Source organism: Xenopus tropicalis, chromosome 1 (assembly GCF_000004195.4).
Source record: "Xenopus tropicalis strain Nigerian chromosome 1, UCB_Xtro_10.0, whole genome shotgun sequence".
Taxonomy (NCBI): domain Eukaryota; kingdom Metazoa; phylum Chordata; class Amphibia; order Anura; family Pipidae; genus Xenopus; species Xenopus tropicalis.
The window spans coordinates 96,219,564-96,237,655 of NC_030677.2; the positions used below are offsets into that span (position 1 = coordinate 96,219,564).

Here is an 18,092-nt window from a genome sequence, read left to right on the forward strand (position 1 = left end):
AAATGTAATCAAATAGTCCCATTTATAACCGATGCACAGGTAATTCACTGAATACTTATTTGTAATAAAATGGAGATAATGTAATAAAATTCACAAAAGGTTTTTGCCAGGTCTAAATACCCATAAGAATCAATCATTAGGAAGTATTTACTAGTTGCATTTCAGTGGAATAGCTAAAGATCCAGGAACCTGCTGCAAATTTTAATACAGATACGGTATAAAATCTACTTTTTCCTGCAATTCATGTAGTGCTCCCAAGTCTTGAACTGTACAAAATCCAGTTCAGCGTTTTGAAAAGTACCATTTTAAAGCCCGCCAAGCAGTACTAATGCAAAGCCAAAATTGCATCAGAAGAGCACTGCAGACTTCATAGTCAAAACAATACAAAAACATACATCAGTACATTACAGCTGTACAGTTTTTATTCGGATTTCTGTCTACTCATAGTAATTATTTTGTTCTTTACTTGGTAACGCTTACCTCTCTTGGATTTATTGTTTCTTGGTTACTATAATATTCACATCAACATTAATTAAATGCTAACTTATTCTTCAGCATTGTACAATATAAGGATGTATACACCAAACAACTGATTACATGCAAATACTGATAAATACAGGAGGAAAAGTTCTGCTTTATTCTCCAAAACTTACTTAAAAATGTGTCTATACCATCATCTATAGCTTCTTGTCTGTCATTGCCCTCATTTTTCTTCTCTTAGGTATTTGCACTATATATAACAAGTTTGTTTGATATCCCTGTGCCTGTGTAGGTTTCCCCAAAGAACTTTGGTTTCTTTTCTTCTCACAAAAAGTCAACTGGATCCTGATGAAAATCACTTTAGTGTATGCTATGTGAAAGTGATTCAAACTTAGACTGTAAACTCTCTGGAGCAGGGTGTGATGTGAATGATTCACAATATCTGTAAGGCACTGTGTAACTTTATAAGTTTTATATAAATAAGGATAGTAATAAAAGAAAGAAATCAAATTTAGCAGGGCATAATGCACTGCCTTTTTAAACTCTGTAATCCACCTGCAAAGCCAGGGGCAGCATATCAAGACACTAGCAGATCTGCCAATACAGGTCACCAGAGGTTACCTTACAAACTTACAAAATGTTATCACCCACTGTGTTTGTCTGTTGTTGTCCTTTAAAGTTTCATACTTAAAATGTTGTCATTCCAGTGAGCTTTCCTGTCTCCTTATAAATCCTTTTCTTTCCAGCTGAGCATAATTTGACTGCCATATCTTAAATACATTTTCTTCTTTTCATCTTCTGCAGTATTCTAATTTAACATCAGTCCTAGTGCTAAAGGCAGACTTCTACTTTTGAAGATAGACACCTAGGATATCAAGGTGTTCCAGGGCTTTGCTGCCAGTTTGCTTAAATTCTCTTTAACCTGTTGAGTTTCTTCTACTGTGCCTCCTGGTCTTACTGTATCTGCAGGGTAGGACACTTGTCTTACTCCGAGTGAACCCTCTTATTTTTTCTATACTACAAGACTAGCTATCATTTTGTTCTCGTTATGCTATGGTCTCTGCCCATATGCCATCTAGGATATTTCCTTATTTTACCTTGTAACAACTTCAAGGGTTGACCCATTAATCATTTACATCTCATTTTTCTGTGTTTCACAATGGGTCTCTGGTAGATGGTTAAGCAGTATTCCTGTGAACCCTTATCATTAATTACTGTTGATCCTTATTAAAAGGAATGGGCTGTGAACACTCAGGAGCAGTTTTACCTATGGTCAGTTTTCTTTGCACTAAAAACAATTTTTTTTTGTGTAAAAATGTGAATTTTATTATGCATAAAAACCACAAAAAATGCAAAGGTAAAAATACACCATCTAAAAGCTGTTGAGATCATGTAGAAGTCAATGGGAGCTGTCCTAAGCAAATTGTAACAATTGTTATTTCATTTGTAATTTTAGAGGTTTTCGGGGTTTTTTTTTAATCTGCAAGTGCATAAAAATTCTTATGAAAATTAAAAATTGCAGGTTTTCTTGTTTTTGTTTTCGTTCTGCATTTTCATTCATTTTTGCTTTTAATATTTGGATCTTTTCATAAATGACTAGGTATTCATGGTTTTAATGGAAATAAGTTTATTCATGATTTCAAAAAAACTCTAAAACAACTAAAATCAGAATGTTGATAAATGGGCCTCCCTGTATTGAATAACATTGATCCTTTCTTAAAGCAGTGAGTTTACCCCCATATGATATGTGCTGTATTCCAGCAGAGGTAAAAAAATATGCTTTTAATTCAAACCAGAGCCAAGTTTCCACGTTTAGCATCATATAAATTGAGACACGATAGCACATATTTTTCACTACCAAAAACTGATACTAAACATTTTAATACAACTGGAAAACCATACATCCTAGATAAAGGCTATTGTCATGGCTCTCAACATTTCTATTTAGAAAAATGGCATGATTCAGTTTACTTTCCTATTGTTCCTGTTCATGCCCCAGTTATGATCAGACGTGACGGGGGTCAAAACCAGCTGTGTGCGATTAGACTAACAATAAATGTAAGATTACCATACTGACTATGCAAATAGTTTATTTAAAGTTTTCTTAGTGTTACTGGTTCTTTAATTATAGAACCATTGCTTCTCCCTATATTTAGGTAACAACATAGTTAGGTAATTCAGGCAGAACTAGGGATCTTGTTTTGCTTGTCCTGCCTTGCATCCAAAAGCAGAACTACATATCTGTCTAAAAGTGTGCATATTCTCTTTTGTGTTATAACAAAGCCATGTAACCGGATCTTCTAAACCCGCATAATTACTGTTTTTCTTATACTGCGAGTGGGTGTAACAAAACGATAAACATAGTGTGCCATTCATTGCACGAATCAAGGCTTCTCATGCATCATTCAGATCATTTAGACAACCACGGGTATAAACAGACCAATGAAATTCTTTTCTACCTTCCTTTTATTCTAAGTGTTATTTCTAATAATGTAATGTGTAATTGCTAGCAGTCAGCACCAAGCCAGGTTCCTCATTTCACTGGGTGCATGTCCCTTTGTGTTCACGTCACAGGACAACCAATTCCTAGATGTTGGACAGCACTCAACACTGGAATCATTTTATGGTTCAAGCACTTTCATTCACATAATTGGCACAGACCTGTACAACAAGCTTGACAAAGGTTCAATGTAAACCTGAAACATTACTGTATTGTCCTGTGCCAATTATGTGAATAAATATGTTTTAACCATAATATGATTCCAGTGTGGAGTGCTGTTCTACATCTAGGAATTTAATATTGTAATTTGTACTTAAAAACTAATATCACTTTATGTTGTTACTGCCATGATATTTCTAGTAACGTATGTGTCCCTTAATGTGCCCCTCAAATCTTCCATATAGATTACTCATCAGATTTTACTATCAGTCCTATATTTTTTGACCAGCTTAATTACATCAGACTTGTAGGATGCGATCAGTTGATCCAGCTCTTACACTGCAGTGCAGTTTGGCTGTTAATGACCACTCCCTGAGTACAGACCTAATTAAAATCAATAAATACACATGTTGTCTACCTTGCAATAACACATATAATAATGGCTGTGTATGAAACCTAAGGTGTATAGTTTAGTAGCTAGCCTGTGTTATTTTTTTTAACAGTGACCCTTTTGAACACAAATGGTATTATAACCATGGGAAATATAAGTACTGGTGTAAAAAACTGACATAAATAAGTTTGCTTATACATACCTCCCATGCTTTGGTTTGAAGAAAAAGGGGCTTTGTACTATACTCCTGACAGTGATACTCAGTCATGTCACTGATCTACTGTACATACTCCTTGTCCTTTTGAGGCTCTCGTTTTACTTCTTTCCTATTAAAAAATAGTAACCATTGAAAGTATGAATTATATTTACAAACTACTGCAGAGTGTAGCTACAAAGGGAAGTGAAAGGTGGATAACTATGTGTTTTAAGATTTCCTCTTAGGATATGGTAAATACAGGTATGTATTAGTATATGTATGTATATCTTTACTTATAAAGTGCTACTTATGTAGGCAGTGCTGTACAGTAGAATAGATTAATACAAACAGGGGGTTATTAAAATAATAGATAAATACAAACAATACATACAAATAAATACATAAACATACATACATAAACTAAGCTGCATAAATCCTTATTGGTGGTAAAACAATCTTATTGGGTTTATTTAATGTTTAAATGATTTGTAGCAAACTTAAGGCCCTGTCACACGGGGCACTTAACAGGGAAATCTCCTCTCCTGTTGGCAGTAAAGTGCCCGACAATACCTGACTAGTTACATTACTTGGAATGCTGCATGTAAAACATACTATACATTTTAAGATATGGTGATTCATATTTTGGAAAGATCCCTTATCCTAAAAACCCCAGGTCCCAGGCTTTCTGGATAATAGATCCTATACCTGTACAAATAAGATGACATGATTTAGTCCTATTGGGGAGACTCATGCCATATTTTACACATAGAATGTATTTTACTAAGGAAAATTATTACTTGATAGCTTCATAGAAAAGCACATTGATAAGAAATCATGCACATATTGTTATTTTTTTCTTGTGTTCACATGATTTGCAAATGTCCTGTCTGGTTTCAGCAGATTTAAGCTACACATTCTTTGCCTGTATTTGTTACACTTGTACACAGTAAAATATCTAAGACACTCTCAGAGAGTTGTTCCTGGGAGCACTACTGTACAAGAGAGGCACCGGGGGAAAAATACAGGCCCTCACACTATTCCTCAGCTACCAGCTGCCTGACTTTTTGTGCTGATTTTTCAGATTTCAAACTGAGGTCTCCTAAAGCATTCTCAGCTGATCAATATTTTCCCCATTTCTTTGGGGAAATTCATTTTAAAGAATTGACATGTCTTTCAGTAGTTTAACACTATTTTGAGGTGTTAGAGCTTATTAGCAGTGGTGGACTCTAATACATGTCTGAATCTGCTTGTGGAGGTTATGGATTCTTATATTTTTTCTGTGCTGGAACATAAAAACCAGTCGAGGAAAGTAAATTGCTAAATTGTTGAATTGCATTTAGTGTTAATTACATTGTGTACCTCATCTAGTAACTATAATTCCTACATCTAGTGCTATACTGTGGTATAGGGGAAAAAGAAAGATTATAAGTGACGCACTTCATCCACTGTGGAGGTTAACTGATATAATGAATATAAATACAGCTGATTATAATAAATGTTTTTTAAAGCCATCTATCTCTCATGAAAGCCATCAGAATATTTTAAAACATTTACACCAATCCAGCTCAGTCTATGCTATATTGATTTACACAGAATAGATTCAAGCGCCATACAAATGTGTGCCTGTGCTACGGGCTAAATCTATGGACGTAATTGTTCTTACTCTATAGCCTTGGTGACTGCAGCCTTTAAAGCCTGCTTTATATGTAGATGTTTCAGGAGACGGCTCAGAAGGGAAAAGAAATAACAAAGTGCCAGTGGGGGTTGGTAAAAGGTATTGCACTTAGCAAATTAAAGTCATAACTTCAGCATTTGATTCTTGGCAGAAGACTGAATTAAAGTAATGATGTTGATTCCTTGTTAGACCATTTTCATTTCAGTCTCATCAGTAGGCTTATGATGTATGATCTATTAAGAATTGGGAGGTTTGCCAGATATGCAATCTAAACCATACCCCTCTGTACAAATGTGGAGGTGAGTTATGATGAAATCCCTCTGGAATAGTAATGCAGGCTTCAGACCAAGACACAGTGATTAAGGAGAAAAGCATCACAATCTAAGCCAGTAGCCAGCAAGTGTTATCTGTACATAGCTGGTATCTGTCTTTGAATTGGCATTTGCAAAGAGAAAATTTGACTGCAGATGTTTCAGCCTTTGGCTCTCCCTGCCCCAATCTTGGCACTATGCACATTTGCCTTGGAAGAGTAGGGAAAGTAGGGTCTGTGTTAAATGGGATAAGTCTTCTGGCCATGGGAAGCAGCATAGCAGCTCTACTGGATAATTTAAAGAAAACTTGTAGCACTGGTACCTTTTAGTTCATGTTTAAGGCCAAATTGGATTACCCCTATAATGGCTATCTGTGACAAATAGTGCTTTTATTTTCCACATTGTAACAGCAATTTGTTTATATTTCCCATTGTGGCGACCAAAGTAGCCAATGCTGCTTTAATTTGTTATTGTAATTTTGAAGGAATCGTTTGCAATTCATTGTATTGTTGCCACACTTAGAAACAAAGACATTGACTTTAAAAGTATACAGCTCCATTTGCTAGGTAGAAATGTTCTAATACAGTATATTTACAAGGTAAATATTGTAGGTAAACAGGTAGTAAAATAGTTATGTTTCAATCACTGACAGGAAATTGAAAAGCCAACAGTTAACTTTAATCCAACTTTAGTCCATTGAGTCCTGACATTTATTTGCCTGACAAAATCTGGCAGCTGCTCTCTTTCCCATCTTACTCACTGTCTATTTCTTTGTTAGATTTATTGGGAGCTTCCAAATCCGAGTAATTCTATTATACAGCTCAGTGAGAGCATGTATGTATAAAGAAGTTTTATGAGATGGAAAGGCAAAATAAGGGCAGCTGGCAATACATAAAGGGAAAGAAAGAGAGTAGCTGATAAGTGCAAGTAATGCAATTAAGAATGCTTCATAAAAGAGAGGGAAAGGAGAAGGGATGAAACTGACCCATGTGGAGAAAGGGGGACAAGAGGAGGCAACATAGAAATATAATTTTAATTAAATTTTATCTCTGGTCTACCATTCCTGAACAAGTAACACAATGAATAATAATATGAACCTCTCATAATAATACGATTGTTTGAGCAATCGGCTACTAAAAACTCTTGGGCCATGTGCTGAAACCTGTTATCAGATTTGTAGCCCACTACCCCTAATGATTTCTCACTTCATGGGATTGGATTTAAAGTAAGATACAAAGAAAAGGTGCCTGTCCATGAATGTACCAGAAATGGAATGGAATGGGAAAACAAGGATAAAAACACACGGATAATAGTTTATATGGAAAGGGTAATAGCTCCAAAGCAGATAAGTTTTAGTATGATTCACTGATATATTATTGCACCAGAATGATGCAAATACAAACGTACATTTTATAGATTTTTGTTTGCAGAATACACTCCCACTTAAGGAAATATTGTTTCTTAAGATTGTTTGGGGCTTTGACTTTGAAGTGTAATCCAACCAAGGTTGTTTTTTGAAAAACTGCTACCATTTAAGATAAACATGTATCTATCTAGTATTCTATAATATATATTTATAAGGATGAGGTTTTCATATTTACCCGTGCAAAAATAATGTAAGTACTGGCTCCACATTTAGACCTGGCATTATTTGTTAGGTAAATGTTTCTTTAAGATTTCCACAAGACAATGCATTTAGAATGTTTAAAAGAATATTATTTTTGGGGGGGATAATTTTGACCAGAAAACTATTTTATAAAAGGTATGGTCACTTTTATTAGTTGCACAAAAGAATGCATATTATTCTTTGTCTGGTCTTAATCTAAACAACGTATTGCTTTATAGCCTGGGTGATATGAAATGGTAAATACATACTGTAATTGTATATGGAGTTTAATAAAATAATTAAACCTTTCCTTTTAAATATTTTTTTCTCTCTAGACTCCAGTTTAAAGGGATGCTGTCATGATTTTTATGGTATATTTTTTATTTCTAAATTACACTGTTGCATAGCAAATAATTCACTCTAAAATGTATTTATTAGAGCACATGTCACATGGCTGTAGCACCCTGGGAAATGAAGAATATGGCCCCATGTGAAATTTCAAAATTAAATATAAAAAAATCTTTTTGTGTTTTTGAAAAATAGATTTCAATGCAGGATTCTGCTGGAGACGCTCTATTAATGGATGCCTGTTCCTTTAAGCAAATAATAATTATTTTTTTTAAATATTGCATTTCTCTGTAATAATAATACAGTACCTTGTACATGATGGTAACTAAGGAAAACAATCCTGTAGGAAAACGATCCTAATAGGTTTGCTTGAATTTGTTTTAGTAAATTTAAAGGGGTGGTTCACCTTCATAATAAAATGTCTATATAGGGTTCTTTTGTGCAGAGAACAATATACATTTTTTATGATTACGGTGAACAACAACTTTAAGGAATGGTTATTCAAATTACAGAAAAAACCCTTATCTGGAAACCTTTCTCTGCAAACGTCCTGGAAAATATAGGGTTGATTCACTAAAGGTTGATAAGCGTTATTGCATGTTATTGCACGATTCACTAAAGTATTATCGCATGCGGTAAGTCGCATATCGCATGTGTTAAATAGCGCGCAACCAAATGCATTAATTTTAATGCATTGCGTTAATTCTCACGCAGAAATAATACTAATGCATGATTCACAAACATTTAGACGCACTAAATATTGCATTAGTCTGTGAGAAAATTAACACCTACTTGGGGCAGGCAGTAATTATAGAAAAGTACAGTTAATGAGCTTTTGGCAACAAAATATGGACTTTGCAGTGTGATTTATTCAAGTATGTGTTGGCCCTAGAGTGATGTAGCCTCCAGTTTGCAGGGAAATGGTCATTTTCAGAACAGTAGTTTTCCGAAAATTATGGTGTGTATGGCTAATATGGCGTGTGCAATGTGTAAATTAGTGCGCGCATGCGACAAGTAGCGCACATGCGTTGATTAGCGTGCGTGACAAGTAGCGTGCTGCATTAATTAGCGCATGTTGCATAGTCTTCGCGACTTAAATAACAGCATCGCGTCTAAATTAACAAAAGTATCCTTTTAGTGAATTGTGTGTTAATACACGAAAAATAAGACGCGATAAAATTAACGCATGCTATAAATAGCGCCCGTTTTAATGCACCTTTAATGTAACCTTTATATCTCATACGTATATTAATTTATGTCATAACTTAGAGAGATACTTACAGTAGCTGTATCCAGAGGTATATTTATAGGGAGTGCTGGGTTGTGATCAAACTGGGCACAAGATCCTCAGGAAGCCCCCTTGGTAAAATTGGTTGATTTTTGCAATGCTATTTTTTTAAAAAAAAGTGCCTTGAAAAGTGGGGCAATATGCATTTATACATTCATTGTTTAAGAGAAGTGGGTATAAGGAAGGCATATTAGTAACAGCAACAGATATACAAAATTGCAAATTATTATTAGACATGGGTCTGTCCTTGTATATCTTTCTTCCATACGTGCAGAAGTTAAACAAAATAAATTTACAAAATATTTAGCTGTTGTACACATACAATTTCATATAACTTAACTTATTTTTTCTTCAATACATCATGTATAAATGAAGCTAAAAGCCCCAGTTGCATGGGTGATTTACTACAAAATCCTTTCTTCTTAGTTACATTATATTAAAATGAAAATCAATCTCTGCATTATTTATGTGTAAACCAAATTTTAAACCATGGCTAACAGTAATGTCTAGTGATCTAAGGCTTCCATTCATAATTTATACATAAATATTAATATAACAATGATAACAATATATAGACTATATATTTGTATTATAGATTTGGCTCAAAGTAAACAAAAAAACCTTTTTATAGTGTGTAATTTAAATACATTTTCTTTTCAGTGTTAAATTGTCAAAATCAGTACTATTATTTAGGAAGGTTGAATAAAATCTGAAGTGAAAACAGAAGTGAAATTGAAAAAGTAATTTCAAACATTTTCACTGTTTGATTATATCTATATCATAGTGCATTCTTTTAAGGCTATATGATATTTCTGGTTAGTTAAGTTTGTTTCTAAATAAAACAAAAAATAAAATAATATTCCATTGCCAACATGGCAAGATGATGCGGCAGTGAGCTGGGTGACAGAAAATCTAGTGTGGGGAAGATTGTGTGAAGACGATAGGAACGTGAACACTGGACTGGCGGTTCTAGATGGGGCTGATCTCTCAGCCAGGAAGGTCAGTTTCTCTAGTAGTGGTGGGGAGGAGAGCAGAGCTAGGCCTAAAAAGATTGTGATTATAGGGGATTCAATTATTATTGAAGTGGACAGAGTAATCTGTTGACCAGATCGCTACAACCAAACAGTTTGCTGTCTTCCTGGTGCCAGGGTTCGGCATGTGGTTGATTGTGTTGACAAATTATTGGGTGGGGCTGGGCATGACACATCTGTCTTGGTAAATATTGGTACTAATGACAGAATTAATGGTAGGTGGAGGACCTTACAGAGTGAGTTCAGGGATCTAGGCTCCAAGATTAAGGAAAAGTCCTCCAGTGTCATTTTTCTGAAGTTTTGCCTGTGCCATGTGTAAGTTTAAGGAGACAGCGGGAGCTAATTACATGGCTGAAGTCTTGGTGTTGGGCTGACTTTTCTTTGGGGTACTATCTTGATCGGTGTGACGGATTGCACCATAGTGGAAGGGGGTCGGCTGTGATGAGAACAAAGAAAAAGCAGAAATTCTGAACTCAGCGGTCTACACAACTGAGGAGCCAGCTAATCAAGGCTTCCCTTTTAATAGACCCAATTCTAGTAATATAACTACTGATGCATGGGCCACTCAGGCGTAAATTCAAAAGAGACTTGAACATGTAAACCAAGGTCCAGGACTGGATGGTATTCATCCCAGGGTATTAAACAAGCTTAGCTTTGTGATTGCCACACGTCTTCACTTTTCTTGATTCATTGAGGTCTGTTGTGATGCCGAGGGACTGGCGAATTGCTAATGTGGTCTAGATCTTAGCCTGAAAACTATAGGCCTGTTAGTCTGACATCAGTGGTAGGAAAGCTTTTGGAAGGGGTAATAAGTGATTCAAGGATACTTGAATATATTCCAAATCACGATACTATTGAGTTTGTGCCAGCATGGTTTTATGCACAACAGATCATCCAGAGTAATTTAATTAGTGGAATTGGGTGTTGTTAGTCCTTTGCTCTTTAAATTGTTTATTATTGACCTGGAGATGGGCATAGAAAGTACTGTTTCTGTTTTTGCTGATGATACTAAATTGTGCAAAACTATAAGTTCCATGCAGGATGCTATTTTGCAGAGCGATTTCACAAAATTGGAAAACTGGGCAGCAAAATGGAAAAAGAAATTCAATGTGGACAAGTGCATGCACTTTGGTAGAAATAATGTAAATGTTAGTTATATACTAAATGGTAGTGTTTTAGAGGGATCCTTAATTGATAAGGATCTGGGGATTTTTGTAGATAACAAGTAGGCTAATTCTAGGCAATGTCATTCCATGGCTACTAAAGCGAATAATGTGCCGTCTTGTATAAAAAAGGGCATTGTCTTAAGAGATGAAAACATAACTTTGTGATGCTGAAATCTACAGTTAGTATTGATGTTGCTTTACATGGTTTATGTATGTGAGTGTATAGGCCCTATGTAATCAAGTAACAGTGATTTTCATTCAGTATATATTAAAAATGGGGTTACTACTTATGTAATAAAGTGGCCAGGTGGCAGCTGTAACAGATTGGTATTTTTAAAGGTTTTATCCTGCATTGAATATTTTTCTAGCCCTTGACTCCTGTTCTTTGTCACATATGCCCACTTACTGTTACCTGTTCAGTGAAAATTTGGCATGTGCAGATACTAACCTGTCATTGGAGAAGGGATTCTGTCATGATTTTTATGGCCTAGTTTTAACTTTTACTAAACTACACTGTATTACTAAACTACACTGTGTACATTGCAAATAATTCACTCTGTGATCCAAAAATGTATTCTTATTCTCTAGTATTTTTTTTTTTTTTTTTTAGCTTTAATATTGGTGTGTAGGCAGACATCAAAGTGCATTGTACCAGATCCTGAGCTTTCAGAAAGGACCAGCACTTCACAATGGAACTGCTTTCAGATGAGCTATTGTTTCTCCTACTTAATGTGACTAGAGAAGTCATTGTCGAAATTAGGTATTTTACTATTGAGTGCTATTCTTATACCTACCTCTAGGTGAGGCATGGGAGCATTCCTAGCAATGCAGGCGTCTGGCAGCTCTTTTTTCTGTTACCTGCCCCATTGCTAAGCTTGCAGTACAGCAGTAAAGAGTGACTAAAGTTTATCAGAGTGCAAGTTATGTGGCTGGGGACACTTGAGAAACTATAAACATGTCTGGCCCCAGTCAGATTTCATTATTAAATATACCAGAATCAGTTTGCTTTTTTTGAAAAACAAAATTCAGTGCAGAATTTTGCTGGGGGAACACTATTAACTGTAAATTAATTTTGTATAAAACACATTTTCCTGTGACAGAATTAGCATAAACTATTTCCTTTTTTTGCCATATCGCCTAAAAATTCATCATTGTGTATGTGGTGCCCAGATCTGTAACTAAGCTTTTTATTTTTTTCCTCTTTTTGCTGTGCTGATAATCTGACATAGATTTAGGAGTTTAATTTTGCTTGGTATTAAAAATATTAAATGCTTACACATGCACTAGCACTCACACACATAGACACAATATTCTACTACTTATTAAGCTAAAATATTTATTGCTGAAAGTTTGAACTCACCCAAATAGTTCCTTTGTGGCTGTAAATGATAAAGTAATCCATGAGGAATGCAGATAGTTTAACAGATGTGGAAACTGGCTTATAATTCAGAGCTCTTTTATATAGAAGCTGTTCTGCAGTAAGAAAGGCTACAGGGTTAAAGGAGAAGGAAAGTAAAAAATTTATATTAATATATTTGGAAAGGGCATCAGCCCCTGTCTTCAATCGCTATATTACAAAGTTACCTGCTGCTTTTGGATCGGCGCACCATCCCTCAGAAGATTCGCCCGTGTTTGTTGTTTGGCGCCGACATTTTCAAAATCGATGACGTCACTTCCCTCTTCACCTGCTCCTAATGTGCATGCGCCGCTTCGTGACCCCTTGACGTAACGCTTCAGACTGGCACGCTCGTCTGTCAGGAGCCATATTTGCCATATTTGCTCTGTAAGTTTGGGGAAAGAAGGGTTTGAAGCGCTCAGGTTTTTTCATTCTAATTGCGCTTGAGAGGGGCTTTTTGAGTGATTTATGTGACATAGCATTGTTTATTAAATGATATTTTTAATAAATAAATTAAATTATGTTTGAGGCTGGTTTTATGTGGGAGTGTGGGATGGCTGGTGGCTGTGGGATGGCTGGGGATGTGGGACTGTGGCTGTGGGATACTGGGAGCATGGGATGGCTTGTGGCTGTGGGATGGCTGGGGATGTGGGACTGTGGCTGTGGGATAGTGGGAGTGTGGGATGGCTGGGGATGTGGGACTGTGGCTGTGGGATGGCTGGGGATGTGGGACTGTGGGATGGCTGGTGCGTGTGGGACTGTGGCTGTGGGATAGTGGGACTGTGGCTGTGGGGTAGCTGGTATAGTAGGGATAGATGGTGCCTATAGTAGCAGTGGGATAATAGCCTCTGGGAAGGGACTGGGGCTGTGGGATAGCAGGTATAGTAGGGAGAGATGGTGCCTGTAGTAGCAGTGGGGGGATAATAGCCTCTGGGAAGGGACTGGAGCTGTGAGATAGCAGGTATAGTAGGGAGAGATGGTGCCTATAGTAGCAGTGGGATAATAGCCTCTGGGAAGGGACTGGGGCTGTGGGATAGCAGGTATAGTAGGGAGAGATGGTGCCTGTAGTAGCAGTGGGGGGATAATAGCCTCTGGGAAGGGACTGGAGCTGTGAGATAGCAGGTATAGTAGGGAGAGGTGGTGCCTATAGTAGCAGTGGGGATAATAGCCTCTGGGAAGGGACTGGGGCTGTGGGATAGCAGGTATAGTAGGGAGAGATGGTGCCTATAGTAGCAGTGGGATAATAGCCTCTGGGAAGGGACTGGGGCTGTGGGATAGCCAAGTCGATTTCAGCACAGCAAATGCAGCCAGAGGCACCGTGCAGGACTAGAAAAAACACAGGAGCATTCCGATTGGACAGTAGATTGAAGTGGGCGGGGCTAAGGGGGTGAAACATTTCTTCAGAGACTGCAGATCTTGAAAGGAAAAAAAAAAAAAACGGAGCTCTCTGCTGTGCACTGAGCATGTCTGTGTCCTGGACAATCTGTGTTCAGTGAGACAGGAATCTGCACAGGCTTAGAGCAGGTACTGCATTTACTGACAAGACTTTTCCATGTCAGAGCCAGATTAAGCAACAGCACGGTGAGTTCAGGAAATATGTTAAGGACTGTGTTAAGGCTAAGTTATTGAGCTCATGTTGTTTTTAGACTTTCCTTGTCCTTTAAATTAAACTTGGAGAAAGATACTGTTACTCTTTATACTTCTATGTTTACGCCAGCAGTGTTTTCATGTATGCTCCTTTTTTCTTTTTACTAAAATGTTATTACATTTGGCAAAACAAAAAAAAGAAAAACATTTATTTTTACAGCAAACAAAATGTATGGATGTAACATTTTTTACAATAGAAAATTCAATTCTGTAGCAAGTCCAGTAGCAAGTCCATAAAAATTCAAATGCTGTTAAAATATACTTTACACATAAGCATCTGGCCTAAAATTGTAATTGTGTTACTATGTAATTGTAGATTTTAGTATCACAATAGCCTTAGATATTATTCTTGTTCAAGAAACCATCCAAGGCATTCATAAAGGCATTAACTGAATCTGCCATTGCAACATAACTTGGAAGGGCATTCCTCAACCTCACTGCCCTCACTGTAAAAAACCACCTACACTGCTACAAATGGAAGCTCCATTTCTCTAATCTAAAGGGGTGACCTCTGGTGCGTTGATCGTTTTTATGGGAAAAAAGAACACCCCCAATCCGCCTATAATCCCCTCTAATTTACTTGTACAGAGTAATCATGTCCCCTCGTTTTTTAGAGAAAACAACCCGATCTGGATAATCTAACCTCATAGTTTAAATCTTCCATCCCCTTTACCTCTTGCTAATCAGTTACTAATCCATTAGCAGTTAAAGAGCTAGAACTGAAGTAACCCACTGTTTATCATAGTGGGTCGGGATATCCTGTTTTGTGATCTCAGCTTTTCAAGGAAACTCACACAGATGTCTGAGATATATAAAGCACCCATTGTGTGGTCCAGCAAGCAGACTTCCTGTTATCAGCTGCCCTAGATTTTCTACTCACATGGATAAAAAGAGCAAACAAAAGATACTGTTTATTATAAAAACTAAAAGCTTAGAGAATTAATATTTACTTAAAAATGTTTTTTTCACCACCAACAGTTATGTAGTTACATTTACTTCATCTTGTCAATGTAATGTAATATTGTCCTCTTGTAATCCTTATTCAATGATATCTACAGTTATAGATTACCTAACCATACTCACTGCTTTACTCAACTTTATGTTGGACATTCATCCCTGTAACATGCTTTAACATACTCCCCATGGAAATCCTGTACAGAATTCAATATAACTTCCTTTCAAAGATATGTATTTATCTATATATTTCTGGATTTGCAAGAGAAAAGAATAGCAGACAATAATGAATTGTATACATCACATTCATTTAATGTAAATGTTGTTTGTAAAAAATGCAACTGTTAATAACAAGTGGGCAATTGCTTACTCAGGTTTCAGTGTAAAAATATAGAAGAAATACTTTTAAACAACATCCTATAATTTGCTGCCTCAAAATATTTCTATTTCATGTGTAATATGCATTTAACTTGTGTAAGGCAGTCTTTAGTTAGTAAATATATACATTTTACATAAAATGACATAGTGTGCCTTGCTTTGCTTTTATATCTCATTATATTTAAATGTGTTAAATTCTACTGGCAATAAGCTCAATTCTGTTAACACAGATGTTACAAAATTTTACAAAATTAAATGAAACATTTATTCCAGCCCCATTGTAAACAATGTATACCCATTTACCTCTTGTATCAGGTATTGGTTGTATTTTTCTATGTAATCTGTATATTCAATGTATACACCCATTTTTCCTGCAGCACCATGAAATATGTTGGCTCTTTATAAATACATTGGGTATAGCAGGGGCACTCCTGCCATGAGCCAAGTTGAGAAATATGGCTCAGATAGCAGAGCCCCAGGGTAGAAAAAAGGCATGATTAATGAATTTCGGTTCTTCTAGTCCAGAGAGTGCAATTGCATGAGGTGGGTTGGCATCAGGTAGGGCACCTCAGGGCAGCCATGAGGATTGAATTTTCCCTGCATGTTAATAATATCCGTAATAACAACAGTAATAATAAAATTGGGCTTCGTGTGCTATTAGAAATTGGGTCTAGTGGCATGATATTGTCTAGCTACAAGGCTAATAAAATATTGATTTTGTCACCTCTGTCTAAAGAACCATGCTCACCCTGAACAATTTTAAATGGTAAAGTGGGGATGGAGTAAAGGTGTGATCTCTTAATTCAAAAGAAAAAAAGAAAGTAAGAAGTAAAGTAAAGAAAAAAGATCCACAAAAAAAATTAAGCTCCATCGCAGGTGCGGTCTGGCAACTTTTGCTGTATATTGTAAATCTGCCCTATATATTAAAGGTATCTGCCTAAAGCCAGAGTAATTTAGAGGTATGCATAGCTTGGTTTTCCCCAAAAAACAGTGAAGTGTGAGTCCTTCCCAGATTCCTTCCCATTATATTAACTGCTCATCATAACTTCCTTCTGATTATTACAGACATTATCTGTATCTTATTATATATATATATATATAGAATACTCCAAAGATTATGCGCACTCCACTTCCAAATGTTTAGACTTTATTCATGGATAATCACATATCTGTTACATCAACGTTTCGGTCCTGGTCTAGGACCTTGTTCACGATGTTATACCCTTCGTAGGGTATAACATCGTGAACAAGGTCCTAGACCAGGACCGAAACATTGATGTAACAGATATGTGATTATCCATGAATAAAGTCTAAACATTTGGAAGTGGAGTGCGCATAATCTTTGGAGTATTCTATACATGGAACAACCGCTTTGCAGCACCCAGAGAGGCCATACATAATTTGAGTAATATGGGAGTGCGGACTATTTGTAAATTATATATATATATATATATATATATATATATAATATGTATAAATACCGCACTCACAGGACTTATGAAAACAAAAAAGTATTTATTGGCAAGGACTAGTCCTTGCTAATAAATACTTTTTTGTTTTCATAAGTCCTGTGAGTGCGGTATTTATACATATTATACTTATACTTTGCTATCCTGCACCCAGGCATTATTTATCTTTACCTTTACGTGAGTGCCTGATTCCTACACTTGTATGTATATATATATATATATATATATATATTCTTATTCTTCTATGCTGCTTATAAACTGGCAGACATTGGTAATGTTAAGGCAGCTATACAAAGGCTAACATGTACCCTCTCTGCCTGACTGTACCATGTTACATTGTGCTGGGCTTTTTCTTGTATAATACTTCTATTTCATTTAGTGCTATATCATTCATATGTCTATAGCAGTGCAACCTGCCCCCCCTGCTGGGGCAGCTGCAGTGGGGGGTAAGGGTTTGGAACTAGTGGTAGGTAAAAGAAGAGGTACCTGCCTGGCACCAACCCCCCACCCACACCTTTGTGCCCTAGGCAGGTTCCTCTTCTGCCTACTCCTAGTTCTGGCCCTGGTGTATAGCTTTCATTAGTAAATCTTGCTGAAACGCACAATATTCAGAGTAAGACGTAGGTAGTTTGCTAGGTGTACAGGAGGATACTATCAGTAAACTTTAGCACTCACAGTAGCTTAGGTATTATGATGAGAAACAACGAACAGGAATGTGACCTTTCAAAAGTTAAAAGAAAATGTGCTCCAGACAAAAGATGCTGTAAGGTTATATAGCATAGCAATAGTTAACTAAAAACCCACTGTGTACTTTACTGGAGCAGTGCCCTCCTATCACTTGCTGCTGTCAGCCATTGGATTTTGAGAAACCAACATTATTGAGTTTCAGATGATTAGCTTGAGAAGTAGGGAAAAGTTGTAGGGCAGTCCAAAAAAAAGTCAATGTTGAGAAAAGTATATAGTAAAATTAAGAAAAATATATTGTAAAAAAACTTTTGCACAGCTTTTTTTTTTATTTAGATGGTCCAGAATAATAGAACTCAAAAAGTGTCGGAATTATTGTGAAACGGGTGTGATTTTACGTAGGATGGGGGGGG

General features: G+C 36.3%; 1 protein-coding gene across 5 annotated transcripts in view; it reads left to right on the forward strand.

Annotated features, from left to right (window-relative positions):
• The window catches only part of csgalnact1 (chondroitin sulfate N-acetylgalactosaminyltransferase 1), a 158,986-nt gene that overhangs the window by 100,760 nt on the left and 40,134 nt on the right, over positions 1 to 18,092 (forward strand). The gene's annotated exons all lie outside the window — the stretch shown is intronic.